We start from the raw sequence: 20,235 nt of genomic DNA, 5'->3' as shown, positions 1-20,235 counted from the left end.
ATTTTGCAGTAATATTTGACGGATAAAGGTTACATTTTTTATAACAGTTGAGATCTATATACTTATTTGTATAGTGATTTGCTTACGTGTCGCGTTCAGAGCAAGTTTCAGGGTCTTTTACTTACGCGTCAGCTCTTGAATGAGTTTCGGCTGCAAAAAAAGACATTTTTACCCTATTTACCGATTATGTGTCATTTTTTGATTAGTTATTATCTGCTGATGTGTCAAAAATAACTTAAAATAAACCGGTATAAATTATTATGATTTAATGCTTAATTTCACTGTAAAATTAAACCGTTTTTGAAATTATATATAACCAAAATTTATAAAATAATTAATCAAAAACGTTTTTATATTAAAAAAAAATTCATTTTAAATGTTTACCATTTTTTATGTTAACAAATTTTAGATAAAATCTAACAAAAATGTCAATTTCTTATAATTTAATATAAATATCAAACACTTTTCTCTAATTCTCTCATAACTTTCGAAATTCTCTAATCTCTTCATTCTTCTTCATTCTAACTAAAAACTCATGAAGTCATCAGATAAACATATACTAATGTTTTTCTAAAAAAGTATTAACATATACTTTATAGCCTTATAAAACTCATATACATATCGTTCTATTTTTGTAGCTGTAAACAACCCTTCAAACCCTACAATAACTACGTTTGACGAAAACCAATTTTCAAGCTAGCTCCAATGTAATTCTAATCACCCAGAAGTTTACTCGAAGTTTGCTTCTCACTGGATCTGGGATCAAAGAAAAAGCCAATGGAAATCATGTTTCATTGATGATGATGCTGAGTACTTTGAAGCTTTTTTAGAGGCAAGCCACTAGAGTACTCCGTTATGTCTTCTGAAGGCTTACTTAACTCTGTTAAATTGTGATGCTATGGTGAATCCTTTACGTGTTTGGAGATTTATCTGTCGTTTTTTAATTCAATAAGATGCATGATGCCTCATGATTTCTCTTTCTATCATATTTAATTTTTTAAAAGTTATGTGTTTTTGTTCTTGAGGATTATTAATTTTGGGAATTTTCTTATTAAACATATCTATTCTACATTGTTATTCTACGTATTCTTTTGTATTGCTCAATATTTATTTCATTTGTGATGATGATGAGGAGGAATATGTTGAAGGTGATAGTGAAGAAAAGGAATATTGTTGAAGGAGATGATTCTTCTTGTGATGATGGAAGTACTGATAGTGAGGATGATTGTGATGGTGATGGTGACGATGAAACAAAAGATTCTGATGGTGATGAAGAGGATGTTGATTATGCTTCTTCTAACAGTGACGATGATGTTCATATATCTAACACAGGTTTATCTTCATCAGAAAAACTGTTTTTGTTGATCTTCCTTTACTTAGGACACAGGTCTTGGATTGTGTACAAGAAAAAAACAATGACGGTTATTTTGAACCTACTATGAAGCCTATTGGATCTGATCCAATTGTTTTTGGTGTTCCCTGTTTAACACCTCGGTGGTAAGAGACAGTTGTTTTCGTGAAGATACTTCGTGTTTGGACCCAGTCTATGCCCAACTCTGAAAAAAGATTGGCTTCCATTTTTTGTGATGAACAGGTTTGATATGTAAATTAAAATTTACCACCTTCTTTGGCTTTGATTTATTTACTACATGAATCCTCATACTTCATTTCTATTATTCGTGCATGGTTCTAAAATTGAAGGTTTGGTCTATGCTCCAAATTATGACTTCTTTTCAAAGAGGTTATTTGAAGAAAATTGGATTACAAATCAAAATTTTTGAGGTTATTCCTGTTACTGGGGGCTTTCGAGCTACTAACCATCTATCAAAGACTCTTTTCCAAAGTAATACCATCAAACAAAAGGAAGATTTACCCTGCAATCAGAACTTCTTTTCTTTCGTCGATTTCCAAACGATTAAAAACTGCATTTATTCAAATGATTACTTACCATGTTAGTGTATAGAAAAATAAATATTATTTACTATATTATTCTGCTGTTTCAGCAAACCCTATAACTCATTATTTTTTCTCAATACAAGATTTAATTGGAGAAGCGATTAATGTTGGGACAGTCAAAGCATGGGAAGGATATGCTTCATACAATATAAAACATACCGGTGGTTACAGCGAAGATGAGACAATCACATTTGATCTTAGAGATTCAAGGTAGGTGATAGTGCTAAAGAACAAAACGAAAATTTAATATACATTCTATTCGTTACTGTTGCTTATTTATTTTCATAATTTATTTTCCATTTCAAACAGTTGAATTTTCCGTGCCTTGCGCGGACTAATATAATTTTCCATTTAATTGTTTGAAAATCTAATAATATTTTAGATTCATTTTTTTATTCTTTATTGATGAATATATTGTTTGTTAAATTTCCTTGCATTTTAATGTTTAAAAACATGATCGTAAAAACAATACAAAATAATATTTGTTTTGGCTTGGTTGATCAAATGGAAACATTGGTTTGCATGAATGTGAGCATTGGTTTAGAAACATTGGTTTAATGCTTCATTACATTATAAATCAAACTATTTTTCAAATTTTAAAAACTGATATTTAGTAAAACCTAACAACCCTAATAACATTCGTTATTTACTAAATGCAGAAATAGAATGCTTAAACTCTATCATATGGAACAAATTAAACACTAAATATAATACCAAATTACTCCATGAAACTCGGAGGTTAATATTCTGGAAGTGAAGCGATTCAACGCATTAAGAATGGTGTGGGGATTATCACAAGTCCTTTCACTCGAAACATTCAATGACCCTAAAAATGGATATATCTTCGAGGGAGAACAATGTGAGTTTGGTGTTGATGTGATGGTTGCTTCACCTTTTGCCAATTGGGAAGTCATTTCTTTCGATGAAAAACTCCCTTTCCCCAAGTTCTCCTAGGGTGTTAAAGATTTCTTGGTGCTTAAAAGAATCATTATGTATCAGATAGCTTTTTAATGGGAGGAAGAAAATGGTGAGTCTAAAGTATTTTCAACATATCATGCATATATGTATTTGTTCAGCAGTGCTAACAGGTACACTGTAATGTTCTCTACAACAATAAAGTTGTATCCCAAGGGATATTCGAGAGCAGTGCTAACAAGTACATCATATGAATCTATACACACCGATCTCTTTCATCTGATCATTTTGTGTATATAAGATGGTTCAATTTCATTTGACAAAAGAACTTAGTGGAGGCGATAAGATATCACACGATGGGAATGGCCTTAATCTCAAGGATAGTTTGCTTCGCAAACTCAGAAGCCGTATCAGTTCTTTAAAGTTAGATTTTTTAAAGAAAAAGAAGAAAAGAAAGCTACAGAAAAAAGCTTTATTCTGCTGGTGGAATGTTCATTACAAATTTACAAGTGCCCTTATCCTACTAAAAGGCCAAAACACACTATGTTCATCGAGCCAACCATAATTACAATAATGGGAGTTAATCGTTAACGTCGTCGTCTCTACCAACTGACGTTCTCATTGAATCCTCTGCTACAAACACCACCTCCACTTCAAACATCTTGCTTCCTTTCACCTTTAACTAAGGAGTGTTCCTCTGCTTTCTCTTCTTCATGTTCCTGCAGTTTTTGAAAAAACAGAGTATTAATCAACGTTTGTTCATCCTTTATACTTCGTATTACAACGTATGTGTTTCTCTATCTACATGTCTCTAAAGATAATTTTTTGTGTTTAAAAGTGGTTTAGTTTAGTGACATTTTTTGACTTCAGAATATATACTTCAAGAGAGAAAAAGTAGGAGACGACACTTATGCAGAAGATAGTGCAATCAAAGAGTATTGTAATAACAGAGAATGAATTTAAGACATGAGGACGTCAGAAGATGAAGAAGCCTCTCGATGGAAAACAATTTAATCGTTTTACCTTTTGGTTCAAGTCACATATTTCGTTTCTTAATACATTTGGTGGCTTGTGTTTTTTTTTTTTTGTGTGTGGATTCTGCATGATGATGAAATCAAACTGAGAAGGAAATTACTTCGTCTAAAGCAGTTCAGTGTTGATGTTGCTGCTGCTCATTGCAAACTTGATTCTTTGTTTCTAAACTTTATTAAAGCACACATAAGGAACCAATCACATATTTTTTATGGATTTGTGTTTGAATTGATTCATGGAGATTGTACTGAATAGAATCCTTTCATTTGTGGTTTTTTTTTTAAATATGGCTAAAATATTATATGTTCGTATTCGATGGCTTTGATAAGGCTGTCAACCATATAGAAAAATATATTATATGTTAATAAATATTTCAAAAATACACAAGATTAATATTGAATATTATTTTTGCACAGATTTATAATAAAAGTAAATGTTGATTTATTGATCTATTGTGACAATAACATATATATAAAACATCTAAATTTTACATGAATTTATAAATTTCAGTTACATTTTGTATATGCTATGTGACTCATACTTTCTAATTATGAAAATTTAGGGATTCTAATAATTTCTATTTATTGTATGATCTACATGATAACAAAAAAAAAAAATCGACAAATCACAGAGAACAAAGAAATTCTTTTGTTGCTCTTATATAAGGAGCAACTGTGGATAAAATTATGAATTGAGTTTCATACGAAAACAAATAAAAAATAATACATAGAAAATATTGATAATATATTTAAACAAAATAATTGGCTTATGCGACTGATATTTGTTTTGAGAAAATTTTCAATGCTATGAATCTTTGATCCTATCAATCTCCAACTCAACGGAGCCAATGGAAATGTTGAAACACCAACCTTAAAATAACGTCATGGTTTCTAGCTCTCTTTTCCTCTACATAGTTTTTTAAAATAATTACCAGCATAACCTCTAAAACTATAAAGAATCACAATCGATCTGCAAAATATGTGTGTGGAGTTTGTAGGTTATGATAGAAGAAATTTTAAAAAGATCATATCAATTCGTTTTTATTTGAAAGTGTCAATGAGATTGCATGTAATGGATATGGTGAAAAATTAAATGGCACACTTAAATTAAACTTTATCGATGGATTACATATATCATTTGTGAATAATTATCGATTTTAATTTTTCTTTTTTAAAAAAATTCATTCACAATTCTAATTTAGTATAAATAAATAAAAAATAATAAAAATATTATAACATATAATTATTAAATTATATTTTTTAATTCTAACGTTTGATTTACGCATTTGTAACTCGCACACGGTGCGGGCACATTAGCTAGTTTATTTTTAATCTTAGGGAAAAATATTTATTTTCTAGGCTGTCATTTATTAGATTAAGAGTTAGCTTATGAAACATTCATGATTCATCATATACATACCCAATATTACTAAATGATTGGATAATCGCCCTTTAAATGGTCGTTTATGAGAATTTCAACAAGTGCAAATCAAGGCAAAGTGTATTAACACTACAATCAACTATTCAATTTTTATGTATAGTTTATTATAATAAAATATAAAAAATATTTACATAGTTTGTAGCAAAACAATTACCTATATAATAAAAATACAATCAACTACGCTGTTCAATAAAAAAAGTTAAATATATAATAATTTAGTTGAAAGAAAAAAAACGACAATCTCTTAAAAAATATATTTGTTTAAAATGTTATTGTTCAATAAATATAAAATCATTCTTCACCGATCACATAAATTTTTTTTTTCATAAATGTCATTATCTACAGTAAATAAAATTTAAGTTGGGAAACTATCAAACTCGGTGAAAACAATAAACTCGCAGAACATATTTTTTGTTTTGCATATTTTCAAACCACAAATTTTCACACCAGTCCCTGTTTTCTTTATATATATACTATTTGATTTATAATGTTTCATATACCTTTTATTGCTGGTCTTGAGCCCAAGCAAACCAAGTCCATGCTTGCGGTCCGTATTTTTAAGTGAAATTTTTTAAGACAAAACAGCCCATTTTCTTTAAAAAAAATGCGAAACAATCCATTTTTTACTCTCTAGCTTCTAGTTTATGCAAAAAATATGCAATTCAGGACTGGCTCTGGCCTTTAAATAAGTTTTGTTTTCATGAAAAAAAATATCAATACATTAAGAGATATAGACAAATAATTTAAGAAAGAAAAAAATTTGGAAGTTTTGTAAGACTTTGTTGTAGTTAAGAAACTGTGAAAGTTAAAACCTAGGGAATTTAAAGTTTTAAGTAAAACGATGAGTTGATTTTCATATAGCGGAATTGCAAATAATAAGTAGTCAGATGCTTAATGTTCAAAGATATTGTGGTTATGAACCTTATGAATAAGTATAAACTCAAGCAGAGAGAACCACTAATAGAAGGAAAATTTCTTCGGTAAACTTTAGTTAAAAGTAGTAAAAAAAAAGAAGAAGATAATTTCTTACTAAGCGATATCTAAAATCTTACTCTTTTATGAATATTTAACATACAACAACTCTTCACCAATCACATAAATTTTGTTATTTTTCTCTGTAAATGCCAATTGTACAATAAATAAACACATCACATTTAACTTGGGAAACAGAAAAACTCATTGAAAAAGATAAACTCAAAGAAAATATTTTTGGTTTTGCATATTTTCAAACTACAAATCTTCACATTAGTCCCTCTTCTCAAATATATATACTATGTAATTAATAATTTCAGTCTGTTTAATTAACCCCTTAAATTAGATTTGTTTCAATAGAAAAAAATCATTACATACTAGAAATATAGAAAAAAAATTTAAGAAAGAAACAGAAGTTTTGTAACATATTGTTGTACTTAATATTTTTCCAAAATGAGGTTTAAGTAAGCCGATGAGTATCTTTTTCATATGGTAGAGTTCCAATTAGTCACATGGTTATGTTTATAGACATTGTGGTTAAGAACCTCATGAATAAGTTTAAACTTAAGCAAATAGAACTACTAATATAAGGGCTCTGATTGGTGACATGTAGTATAATATTATATGCATGACTTCTTCTTTACTTGGATCAGCGATTCTCTGTTTGGTTTGGTAATTAAATAATTCGGTTTTTACAAATACTATTTCGTTTTACAATATAGATGAAATGGACGTAAATTAAAAACATGATGTAATCCAAATATAATTGAGCATTACAAGGAAATATGGCCAATGGGTTAGATGATTACAGATGAGATGTTTATAATTGATTTATATAGACTAATTTCACACCAAAGCACCTCTCAAGACAATCTATGTAGGAATCATTTATTTATGTAGGAATAAATTATATATATATATATATATTACATGGGTTCTACATAGAAATTGTATAATTTCCAGTCTGTGTATTATGTATAGTATTCAGTTTTCATTCTATTTTATTTTCTCAAATTGCTTCTTTGCAACTTTTTTTGTGAATGTATTTGAGCTATTTTGCATATAGATTTGAAGTTATGTATTTTGTGTAGAGTTTACTTTCTAATGGTAATATGTTTTTTTTTTGGGCTAAAAAAGGGTAATACTTTACTATATATATTAGTGTACAATATTTTATATGTCCATGTTATATAATTTGGTCTCTATACGAGTTGTAAGATATAGTTGTACATGACAACACAATTCACAAATGATAGAAACCAGCATTTCCAATTTCTTGTTTTCATCTGTTATGCATATGTAAGCATATTCATATTCTATCAAATGAATATAGTAGTATGATATGTATTCACATGGAAGACAGAGTGTGCACCTCCATAAACATATATAACCTACAAAGAAAAGAAAAAAGAAATTTACATATTATCTAATTCACATTTACATTGACTTATATCACATTCAAATATAATAGAATAAAGAAACTTAAATTATTAAGAATATGGAATTGTTATGTTTTTTTTTTGGTCAGCGAATTGTTATGTTTTTTACAAATAAGAGAGAACGAGTTATCAAGTTATAAATAAGAGAGAATGAGTTACGAAAAAAAAAAGCTACTTTCTTTTCATAGCTTCACCCTTTTATCTACCAGTTATCCTTATATGTCTAATGTTATTTTGTCAATATAAATTAGTGTATTTTCTCCAATAAAAAATTAACAAGAAGATTTTTGAATAGATTATTTAATATAGTTATTAAGCTAATTAAACCAAAATGTGATTAAAAATTAAAAATACTTGTCCCACATTGAAATGTTGACTTTCTCAAAGTCACAAACTTTAAGCGAGCTTACCCATAACCAAAAGGTTTAAAAAAAGCTATACATTAAGTGTTTAATATAGATTATTCTCCTATTTAATCATTCTAGATGGCTGATTAAAGGGTTTTTTGATAAGGATATCTGATTTGATCATGATCTCGACAGAATGCTACTGTCAAACACCTAGGTGGATACTTAATCCATTAGATATCAGTATTTTGTGATTAAGGTACAAAACTCACACATTTTCTCTTATAACAAGTTTGTAATATATTTTTCATTTTAAAGTATGGAAACTTCTTCTTAAAAAAAAATTTTAAACCTATTTAACTGTAGCGTAAAGTTATTAATTTAAACTAAAATGTGAATTGGTTGTTGTATATTATATATATATATATATATATATATATATATATATATATATATATATTGTAAATATATTATTAATATAGAAAAGAAAGTTTATTTCTTTTGTCAAACATTTTATTCTCTTTGAACTAATTTCATTTTTTCACATATGTTATGTATGTATATTTTTAATGTCTTATGATATGTCTAGATGTAATTGTATATGGATATGTAACATACATACTTGTTTTCATATATAGTAACATCAGGCCCAGCTCAAATTTATAATTGATCATCTGATGTCTATATGTTTAATAGGCCTGTCAAATGCCCATTTAATGTTTTATACTAAGATACACATAACTTTTTTTTTTCTATATATATATTACTAAACCTAATTTTTGTCTCATCTTTTACTGCCGCTATGATATTTGTTAAACACTCATAACTTTTCAAAAATTTACACCTCAACATTAAGAAAAATCAAGAAGAAGACCAAATTTCTTATGCTTTTGTACCGCTCGCACACCTTCTAATCGGATCTGTGTAAGATATTTTTTTTATATATATATTAGATAAATTTCTTAGATGCTTGATTCCAGTTATGTTTGGCGGCATCATCTATGGTGCTTACTTAGCATTCTCTTTTTTATTCCTTAACAAATTATTTGGCGATCCAACAACAATAAAACCATATTAAATAACTGTTCAGATTTATTAAATATTGTCTCTCTTTGTAATAAAAGGTATCAATTTTCTGTTTGAAAGTGTTATGAATGTTTTGCAAATATTTGTGGCAACTGCTATGGAGAAAAGTATGTGAATTAGATTGGTTGAGCTTATTCTTATTTTTCTTAAGTTATTTTTTAAAACTAGGTTAGTCGTTGTCCCTTAGATATTTTTACATAACATTTGACTCGTGATCTTAAATATCTTATATCTCGTAATTTTAGTTTCTATCGTGAACTAAACTTAAATATAGTATAAATTATATAAGGACATCTCCAAAAACAAATTCAAGTTGGCCAAACCTCAAATTCAAAGTTTAAGGGTAAAACATTAAATACAATCTCACAAAATTTTACTTTTTGTATTTTAGTCCTTACTTTTTATCATTGTTACTAAAAATAATAAAAGTTTATAAATAACAAAAAACATACACTAAAAATATAATTAACTCAAATTATAATATAAACTCTATGAATAACTTTATAATAATACACTAAAATATAATATTAAAATTACACAAACATTATAATAAAAATACACAAACATAATAATAAAAATAACATTATTACATTATACCAAATTATTCAACAATAATATTTTCATAATACTCCCAAATATGATCTATTGAATGAGACCAAAAAGAGTTATTCTACACGACGAACGAGACCTATTTGGTGCGATGATATCACGTTCTTCTTAAAATACTATGTTATGAATTGTAATGCACACTGTCATTATATCATGCGATGCCTTATTTGTTCTGATTAAACAACAAACTCACTGTTTATTGGTCAATAATCCTTCAATTCTTCTTCTCTTAAAGATTAGCTCCAAGGCCATATTTATTTTTAAGAAATTTTGACGGTTGTATTTTCAGCTGCAACAGTTAACAGACATATTTATAACTTTAGCTATTGGATATAAAAAAATTCACTAAGAATATATGGTTTAGAATATACATATCCAATATTATGATTGAAATTATGTAATATTATGGTTGAATTTATATTGTTCAACATTGTTTATTTTAAAGGAGAATTTAAATGATAGAAGAAACCTTTAAATTGGCGCGCATTAGATCATGAAATGAGAATGCATCATATAATTATCTATTATATAAAAGTTGAGTTGTGTCTCACAATCTTGACACATCAGCATCTATTATTTTGACACATCAGATTTACAAAATAATTTATAATTTATTTTATTGATTTTTAATTTGTTTAGAAAACACCAAAGTCCTAAATCATTAAATACAATACAAAAAACTCTTAGAAACAATAAACTTCTTATCTTCTTTTTTTTGGGTTAAAATTCTTCTCCTTTGATTTTAGTGAGAGAGAATATACCATTACTTCCTCTTATTCTATTGATTATTGATGAAGATAGTCCAACAAAAAATCAAAGTCCAACAAAAAATCAAATGTAATTTGAGAAAACAAAAAAAGATCAACTGTATAATCTCTGAAAAAAGCTTAATGAATATCAAGAAGTCAACAACATAAAGTTATTGAACTAAAGGTGAATGATCATCTCTTTGTTTATAGCCTGCATTTGGATTACCAATCTTTTTAGTTTGTATGTTGCCTTCAGATTTTAAATCTTGACAAATCTTTGTTCTGTTGTAATCAAACTTATTTGTATGTTCAAAAGTCCAAATAATATCTCTTTAAAAGGAATCAAGAAGATGAATACAAAATATTTTTTTTTAAAAAATTTTTAGTTATAATGACTAATGATGACTAAGGAATTTTTGTTTTGTAAAAAGTCGTATTTCTCTCATGCAACAAATTATTGGGAAGTAATTGTAAAATTTACCAATATGTTTCTCTTATGCATAAAAATTCGCAACTTTAGACGTAAAAACCAAAATTTGTAACCAAATGAAGGGCTGATAAATCTTATTAACTTTAAAAATTAGAAATAATACAACTAAAATCATGGAAGTAAGTAACTATTTTGAAAACAAATTTAAATAAAATAAAAATCCCATAACTGTAGAGATTGGATTTTTAAATTATTTTTTCGTATTCTATAGTCTTTTCAGACAAATTTCATAATTGTAAGATTTGGATTTTTAATTTTTTTTCAATTTTTATATGTTTCTTTGCCTAAAGTTGTAGATTTGGGTTTATATGCCAGTTTTCTATACCAAAGTTTTCTATTTCTACATAAACCATCCCAAAAAGTAAAACGGATGTTAAGAGGATGAAATTATGTGACCAAATCCTCGATAATCTTTTCAAGCATACAAGTGTTCTTAAGATTTAGCATATGGAACTATGGAACCATAAGACATCACTTCGAAAACATTTGGGCTGATAGTTTTTAAATTCACTTTAGTTAACGAATATTAAAGTTAGCGATTAAATTCAAGTGAAAGATTTAGCATAAAAGACTATCTCCAACGTGAGATCTATAGTAATTTCATACTAAAAACTTGGTGAAGAAAAGTGGTCATGGGTTTAATACAATTTAGGATATCATAGTTAGAACTCCATTATATTTATTTTTGATTTCAGAAGAGTTTGTGAAAGATTTTACCAATTAAAATAGGAAAATCCAAATAAATTTATCTATTTATTTATAGGATATGCCTCTTGAGTTTATTATCATAAATTGATATTTTATACTTAGTATTTGTTGGATTATCTCTAGATTTTGTTTAGTATAATATGTGTTTGATTAGCTTCTTTGAAGACAAAATAATAGCTAAAAATAAACTAATAAAAATTTATTTTTAAAAGAACTAAATAACAATTTTTTTTTACATGTATATGATAACCTCAAACAGAAAATTCTGAATTGAGTTTATTTAACGTTACAAAAAATCTTAAAAATATAAAAAATAAAAATAAAAAAAAACTCTGTGCATTTGCACGGGTAATCATCTAGTCTATTATAATAATTAGCTAACATATATCACTACAACTTTTGATATGAATAAAACTGGAATAAGGAGGACAAAATAGATAGGTAAAAAGAAAAACGAAAGGGAAGATGATGAAGGAGAAAGTAGAGGAGGAACCTGTCAGCCCAATCGCGGGTCTATCCCAGTGGCCAAGCATAGACAGTTGCATTTTGACAATGATCGGTTTCAAGAAGAAGATTAATCCTGACCTCATTCTAGATGACTTAAAGCATAACGTTTACAAGCATCCTCGTTTCTGTAGCAAACTGATAATTTCGATCCACACACACATAAACACATGCACACACTGACACACACTGACACACACTGACACACACACTGACACACACACACACACACACACACAAACTGTACCTAATCCTACTTAGGATATAACATTGTGTTTGGTCTTCATTGTATAAACCTTAAAGTCAGATAATGGTGCAAGATGGATTAAGACCAAAGTCAATGTAGAAGACCATGTATATACACCATACATAGACCCACAAGAGATTGAAGAAGATGGACAAGGCTTTGTCGATGATTATGTCTCGCGTCTAACGATGAAACCTCTCGATAGATCAAGACCATTGTGGGACATTCACATCCTCAATGTCAAAACATCTGATGCGGAAGCAGTCGGTGTAATGAGATGTAACCATTACTTGAGAGATGAAATGTCTTTGATCATTTGATATCTCTCTTGGTGGCGTGTGCCCGAAAAGCATCGAATCCTGATGCATTTCTGATTCACACTGGATGTACTCCTAGTATATATTCAAATACTGACTCTTGGATCTTTATTTCTTGTTTCGATACCTGAATAGGTAAATATTTAACAATAGGATTATAGTTGAGTAACAAAAAAAAGTCAAAACCAATAAAAAATTAATTGATAGAAGAGCCCTTAACTTGGTGCGCATTGGATCATGAGATATGATTGCACCATATAATTTCATGTTCTAAAACTCTGTGTCTCGGATCTTGATTTCTCATAACACTACTCAAAATGATAAATCTTTAATAATAAAATTACACATAAATTGTAAAACTAACAAGAATTATAAAAAATATTAAGTTAGCACATTAGATCATGAGATATATCTGCATTAGATAATTAATATTTCTAACTCCTACTCTTAGCTCATTATTCTCTGTGTCATATCCAAAAGTATAAAATAGTTATTTTTTTTGTCGATATCTAAAATAACTTCCAAAAATTTTTGGGAAAAAGGAATGTAATCTAATTTGGATTTCCCTTATTCTGGATATCTAAGAACTCAGTCGAAGATGATGAGTTATATGAACTCTGCCAAAATATAAGAAAAACTCATAGTTCAAATTTCTGAAATCAGTCGACTTTTTTTTGATGTTTATGCTTTTTATATCAACCTTTGTGGTGATGGCGATGGAGAACATGCAACAACAGACCAGAGAAACACAAACACCCAATCATGCATGCAGCTGAAGCAACGATCCAATGTTCCATCAGAGGAAAAACTTGCTACCAGGTTTGAAAAATTCATTTTTTTTAATTAATTTTTGTTTTGAAATTGGGTTAGAGATTACTGTGTAATCGCTCCAATCATGTTGTGTTTTGTATTCATCGTCACCCAAAAATTGAGATCTAGATTTCAGAGAGAACGCAAAGTGTAACATCCCTATCCCAAACTTCCTAGAGAGGAAGTGAAATAGGACATGTTAGGTCGGTTATCTAATCGTATTCGGTCAGACGCCTGGTTTGGTCCAGATGATGAGTCTCAGGTCTGCTAGGTTCGAAAACGCCGATATAGCAATCAACAACATAGACTTAGACTGATCTATAACCTATACCTGAAAAGACAGTAAGGAAGAGGAGGGGTGAGTAATGGGGATTACTCAGTAAGAACCAGACCAGACTCTCTTCCCACTCATTCATTTCCAACTAACATGTCAAGAATAAATCCAATAAGCAACACACAAGCACCCTAGCGATGCACAAACAACTAACAAGCAATTGTGATGTCTCCAACCCGCCCATCACACAAGGCCATACCTCCCAGTCACACCGACTTAGGACACACACATCTCCCATGTCACACAGACATAATACCAGGCGGTCACACAGACATGCCTCCAGCCATACAGGCTCCAGAAGGATCGGCGTACCTTCCCCCACCGTTGAACTATTGCTTTAATCACACAGACATCAATAGCCCATCAAACAAGTCCGTACCTCGGCACATCACCACCGAGATGAACACCTGATCTAGCTACACTACCAATCACTAACCACACATCAGGGTGAACAATCAAATATGCTGGTTCTTCCTCTAATGAGATCCTAGATCATTTCATTAGATTTACACATGGATCTAGCTAGATGCACAAGGAAACATCCTAGGCTCATCAGATCTAAACCTCACAAACCAGAAGAAGACAATTGAATAAAAAAAAAGACCCTAGATCTAATCCTCACCTTAGCAACAAAGCAGATCTGGACATCCGACATGGAAACAGCGATATCTCCTGGCACAGATCTTCGATTTGGATGAACTTAGTCTCCTTAAAAAGATGACACTCGGGGCTTCATTTTGATAGGTTTTACGTCTCGTGGATCCTCACGGATCACCGGGAAATCATCACACAAGACAGCGGCGGCGGCTAGGGTTTAAGGGAGAAGAAAGAGGGAGCGAAGCTGATGGAGGAGGAGAGAGCAGCGGCCAAGGGAGAGAGGAAGAGAAAGAGAGCTACGGTGAGAGAGAGAGGAGGATGGCGTGGCTGAGAGAAGGGGAAGAGAAGATGAGAATTTGGCTAGGGTTTTCCAAAATGGAGAATGAGAGATTAGAGAGATACTTATAGTTAGGGTTAATTTAGATGGACTGAACTTAATGGGTTGGATTAATGGACTCGCAGGAGAAAAGAAATTAAAATTGGATTTAATTAAGAATGATGGTTTAATTTAAATAAACCAAAAATTGATTTTTAGTAACAACCGACCCGGCGGGTTAGGGTGTTACACAAAATGTAGGATTATCTCTCTCTCTCTCTCTCTCTCTCTCTCTCTCTCTCTCTCTCTCTCTCTCTCTCTCTCTCTCTCTCTCTCTCTCTCTCTCTCTCTCTCTCTCTCTCTCTCCCTCTCTCTCTCTCTCTCTCTCTCTCTTCTCATACAGATGATTTCTGTTAGGGCTGCCTGAAAGTAGTGGAATCAGATATCAAATATGAGACCAAGAAAGAGAGAGTCAATGCCATTGCTACAATGGAGAGAGAGAGAGAGACAGAGAGAATATCCTACACTTCTGTTCTATCTGAGATATAAATCTATATTTCTAGGCGACGTTGAATACCAAACACAATCGAATCGATCTCAAAATTCAAAACAAAAATCAATAAATAATGAAATTTTCAAACCTGATGGCTAGTTTTTCCTCTGATGGAACGTTGGATCTTTGCTTCAGCTTCAAGATTGGGTGTTTGTGCTGATCCGGTCTGTTGTTGCATGTTCTCCACCACCATCATCACAAAGCTTGATGAAAAACACATAACACTGAGAAAAGTCGATTGATTTTGAAAACTTGGATCATGAGTTTTTTTCCAATCTGGTTTAGCAGAATTTAAATGATTCATCATCTTTAACTGAGTTATTAGATTTCTAGGGTAAGAGAAATCCAAATTAGATTTCTTTCTTTTCTCTTGAAACTTTTTGGAAGTAGAATAATGGTAGGCGTAAAAGTTTCAAAAAGGAGATATTAGATTAATTATTTGGGATTATTTTTACTTTTTTCTCTAAATCCCCCTTATTGGAGTAAAAACGCATTTACTCTTGTTCAAAAAAACACAATCAACTATGCTGTTCAAATATATATATATATATATATATATATATATATAATTTCTAATAAAAATTATTTGAAAGTAAAAGAGAAATTAAATGAAATGGTCATAAAAACTAATCTTTCTCTAATATAGCCGCTTATTTGGAAAGAGACAACTATAGCACTCATTAAAGATTTGTTAAAAAAATGTTAACAAAAACAATTTTCAATTGATAAAAAAAAAAGAGAAAAATCAGATAATTTTCGACGAGCTCTATTTAGATGGAGAGAGTGGAGTCAGTGTCGATCAGATCTTGGATTTGGACGATGGCAGGGTGACAGGAGAAAAGAGCCATGAGCTTGGGCTCGTTGTCGATGCAGGCGCGGTCAAGATCGTCGGCGAGAGAGGACTTGTCGATGGTTTTACCGGCGAAGAAATTGCCGGTGGACGGAGCATGTGTCGAAGCGTCCAAGGTCGATCTCCTCACAGATCTGGATTTTGATTCCCACCGCGTCAGAGGCCAAAGATCCTCACTCATTTGACTACGCTCCTTACCCTAAGCTCGATCAATGCTCCCTGGTGAGAACCCCTCTAAAGACAACTTAATCTTTTGATGTGGCTAAGTTTTGTGGGTACATGACAATGCACGATAGAAAGTAAGTTGAATTTTAACGTACAAATTCTATCATTTCCAATAGAAAATTTCATTTTGGCTTAAGCACTCTATATTGTGTTCTTGTGCATCACAAATTGCAATCAGATATTGTTAGCTTTAGGTTTGATTTCTGAAAATCTTCCCAAATTTTGATTCTTTTGAAGACTTACAAAGCGCTACTTATGTTTTTGCTTCATTAGGTGATAGTTTAGCCAATTGAGAAATTTTATGTTTCAGGTGCTTAATTGATGTATGAGCTATGTGGGGATTTGTTAGGAATTGATAAGAGTGAGAGAGATTGGAAATTGAGCGAGTATAACTTTGTTGTATAGAGTAGATAAGATCAAGAACAAAGCATTTCATTTGCTTGTAAAATAGTTCACCGTGAAACAGTAACTTTGTTGTAAAGCTTAGCCTGTTGTTATGTAGCTTACTCTCTTTCCATTAACCGATCACATGGGATGTTCGTGATTCAATGATTAGAGTGATATTATTAGCTTTACAGTTTTTATAAAACTTACTATAATTATTATGACTCATGATTCTTTTGAGATAAGCTTCTTTTTTTTTTTTTTTTGGTCGAAGAGATATGCTTCTAATTGTGTGTTTTGTGTTCCTTTAACTTGTTGTTCAGACACCATTCTGATTTGGAGGAAGATTCTAGTGTAGAGAATAACGGAATTTCCACCATCACAATATATCAGAGACTCGTGACAAACACTATGAGAGACGAAAGTCAGACTTAGGAATACTCTTTTCAGAATTTGTTTTTTTTTTGTAGCTCACAAACTCAACAACTTTGTGAATCTGAAAAGATCAATAAACATTTCGTAAAAGTTTTTGAAATTTCAGGAAGAATTCTATATATTTAAGGAATGCATTCTTGAATTTTTTTAAAAATATCATTTTCAGCTTTTTTAGTCAAATATTTTTCAAATTTAGTTGTTCACAATCAAATGAAACTTATCTATTATAGTATTTAAAAAGTGAATTGAGCTGTGGTTTAACGCACATATTTTGTGTCGTTTTGATTAATGAAATCCTTATGTTCTGATTGGTCAACTGATGTTATGTTCTGATTGGTTGGTGTTAATTAATTATTATTATTTTTTCTGTCGTTTTGGTGAAATGTGTTAAATTACAGTTATGTCATTAATGACAATACTCTATTCTGATTGGTCAGTTGATTATTTTATAATTTAAAAAAAAATCTGATTAAAAGGAAGTATTCCATAATTAATACACAATAAAATATGGAATAGAGCTCATGACAGAAAATAAATGGCATCATACCATTTTTTGTCGACAATAAAATATATATTTTAACTGCTGATTGATTAACAAAAAAATAACACAAACTACAATGGTTAGTGACCTGAATTCTTATCTTATAGGTAGTAAGTTCGAACTTTAGACTAATTTAATTGTGTTTTTTTTTCTAAATTTTTCTTTTTCTAAATCAGATTTTTTTAACCAATCATGTATCAGATCTAGAAAAAAGTGAGTCCAAGCCCATGTTTGTGATAATTATAAAGAAATAGTTGATCACATTAATAATGGACAAATAAATAAGGAAAAACATAAACCCTAAATCGTTTTCTATATAAATAACTGCCTCTGCTCATATTCATATACTATTATTTTTTTTACAGTTTGTTCTAGGGTTTTGGCGATTGGTTACTCTACGTGGTATTTTTTTTAGTTTTTATTTTTTTGTGCGATTTTCGATATGTTCCTTTGCTTACAGATTAATCTAACTATGTGTTCTTCTAGATATGGTATTTTGAATCCATCGAAAAGTATGATCACAATTTTGGGTTTCGCAGCATATTGTTAGCTAAATTTTCGTTTGGTTTGGTGTTATTTGAATATTTAATCGGTGTTTTTTTACTGTTGTTGTGTTCTTATTGTGTTGTCTATTTGATTATTCAATATGTTTTTTTAAGTTGTTCAGTTCTTTTATTTATGTTCTATAAATCATTATAGATAAATAATTCCTCACCTTATCTAATTGTTTGTTATAATTTTCAAAAGCATGTTATATCCTCAAAGAAAAAGAGGAAGACGGTGAAGAGAACTCGAAGAATAGAAGGTAATTCCTTTGTCATACAATCGTTTGGTCTACTTCTATGTTCTTTTTGTTGGATTTTGTTTGTACATCAGATGAAGGTAATATTCATAGGAAAGAATTTGAGAAAGACGGAGTTGCATAATATGCATCATCTCAATTCAAAACAAATGGGTATCTCTTTTTTCATTATCATATTTTCATATATTTTGTGTTTTGTTATGCCTTTTTGGTTGATAATTTATTTATATGATTTTTTCAAATATAAGCTGATCTACTTCAGGTACTAGGAGAGTTTGAAATCGATTTTGATCGAGATCAGGATGGTTAGATATATGCTTTAGGTTTTTGTGTTCAGTTTGATATCTCCTATTGTAATATGGATTTTATTATACTGACACATATACATGAAATAGAAAATGTTCGGTGGCAAAACAACGTGATAGATACCGGATATGGCAATAACTATAATCAAGACAACAGAGGTTGATTCTTTATTTTAATTGTGCTGATTTAAATTTATGTCTTCTAACCAAACAAACGTTGGATCATAAGTTTTGAAGTGGTTTGTTTTGATGATTGGCTATTCTTTTTGGCCAGAAGTAAAAACGAAAACAAGCCAGAAAAACCAAGAGATGGTTTTCGAGATGAATTCCACAACGAAGGGCATCAATGTAGTGTGTGTACATTCAATACTAGCTTTAGCTAAATAAATCATAAGCATCATGTAATTATTTCCCTTTTTATTTCAAGAAGAAGAAGAATACGTAGTAAGAGCGTGCCAGATCTTTAGGTTCATTGTAGTTATCTACATTTTAAAAAAATCTTTAAAGTATAAGGCAAAGAAGAGCAAAAAGAAGACAAGAAAGGAGAAGGATACAATTATTAAGATGAAGGTAATTCTTAAGTCATCTAAGTGTTTTTTCAATTTGTTTATTGTCCTCTGAGTAGTGTTTGTTATTTTGTTTTAAATAAATCATCATTGTTATCTGATTTTTTGTTTAGCTTTCCAATTTTGTGGTCTAATCTACACACCAAAGAATGAGAATGAAAATAAGAACAAGAAGATGATAAGGAGGAGTATTGTTGTGATCTTGATGATTATATACGAAAGAGAGGTTATGACCTATGTACCAGATTTGCTTTGTTCTTGATTTACGCACACTTTGATTTGCTATATTTTTGTTATCTATATATGGTTTAGGTTTTTATGTTATCTTTTGTGCTCTGAGAAATTCTAATAATTAGATTAAAAAGGAGAGTCCTTTTTAAGAATTTTGGAATTTTTTTGATCAATCGATAGTTCACTCTTTGAACTTTTGTGTTCATATCTATGACTTACTCTATTCGTCTCAGACTCCATTTTCTATAACGTTCCTTAGAAACACTTTACAGTTACACAAACCAATATAGATAGAGACATCTATTTCGCTAACCAAATTTAATTATAAGAGAGATAAATATCAGGTCATAAGAATTTTAAAGGAGATGATCTCGATCTCTTTCTTTATATGGCCAGAAGATTTATTTGTTTCTCTTTCTTTGTTTATCTATTAAATTTTTCTTTTTTTTTTCTTTTTGTTCAAAAAGGAAATATC

The 20,235-nt window shown here is 30.0% G+C and overlaps 1 long non-coding RNA gene across 3 annotated transcripts; it reads left to right on the top strand.

The window, feature by feature from the left end:
- Positions 1-16,175: 16,175 nt before the first annotated feature.
- Positions 16,176-19,650, top strand: LOC112084605. 3 transcript variants are annotated; one of them, XR_002898283.1, is made up of 3 exons: positions 16,176-16,493; positions 18,604-19,122; positions 19,241-19,650. It is a non-coding gene; the product is annotated as an uncharacterized LOC112084605 (long non-coding RNA). The 3 variants fall into 3 exon arrangements; XR_002898281.1 differs by having other exon boundaries at positions 19,238-19,650; XR_002898282.1 differs by lacking the exons at positions 18,604-19,122; positions 19,241-19,650 and adding an exon at positions 17,204-17,433.
- The last annotated feature ends 585 nt before the right edge of the window (positions 19,651-20,235 follow it).

Source organism: Eutrema salsugineum, unplaced genomic scaffold, assembly GCF_000478725.1.
Source record: "Eutrema salsugineum unplaced genomic scaffold, Eutsalg1_0 scaffold_4, whole genome shotgun sequence".
NCBI lineage: Eukaryota > Viridiplantae > Streptophyta > Magnoliopsida > Brassicales > Brassicaceae > Eutrema > Eutrema salsugineum.
The sequence above is the reverse complement of the archived record's forward strand: the minus strand, read 5'-3'. Positions and strand labels throughout refer to the sequence as shown.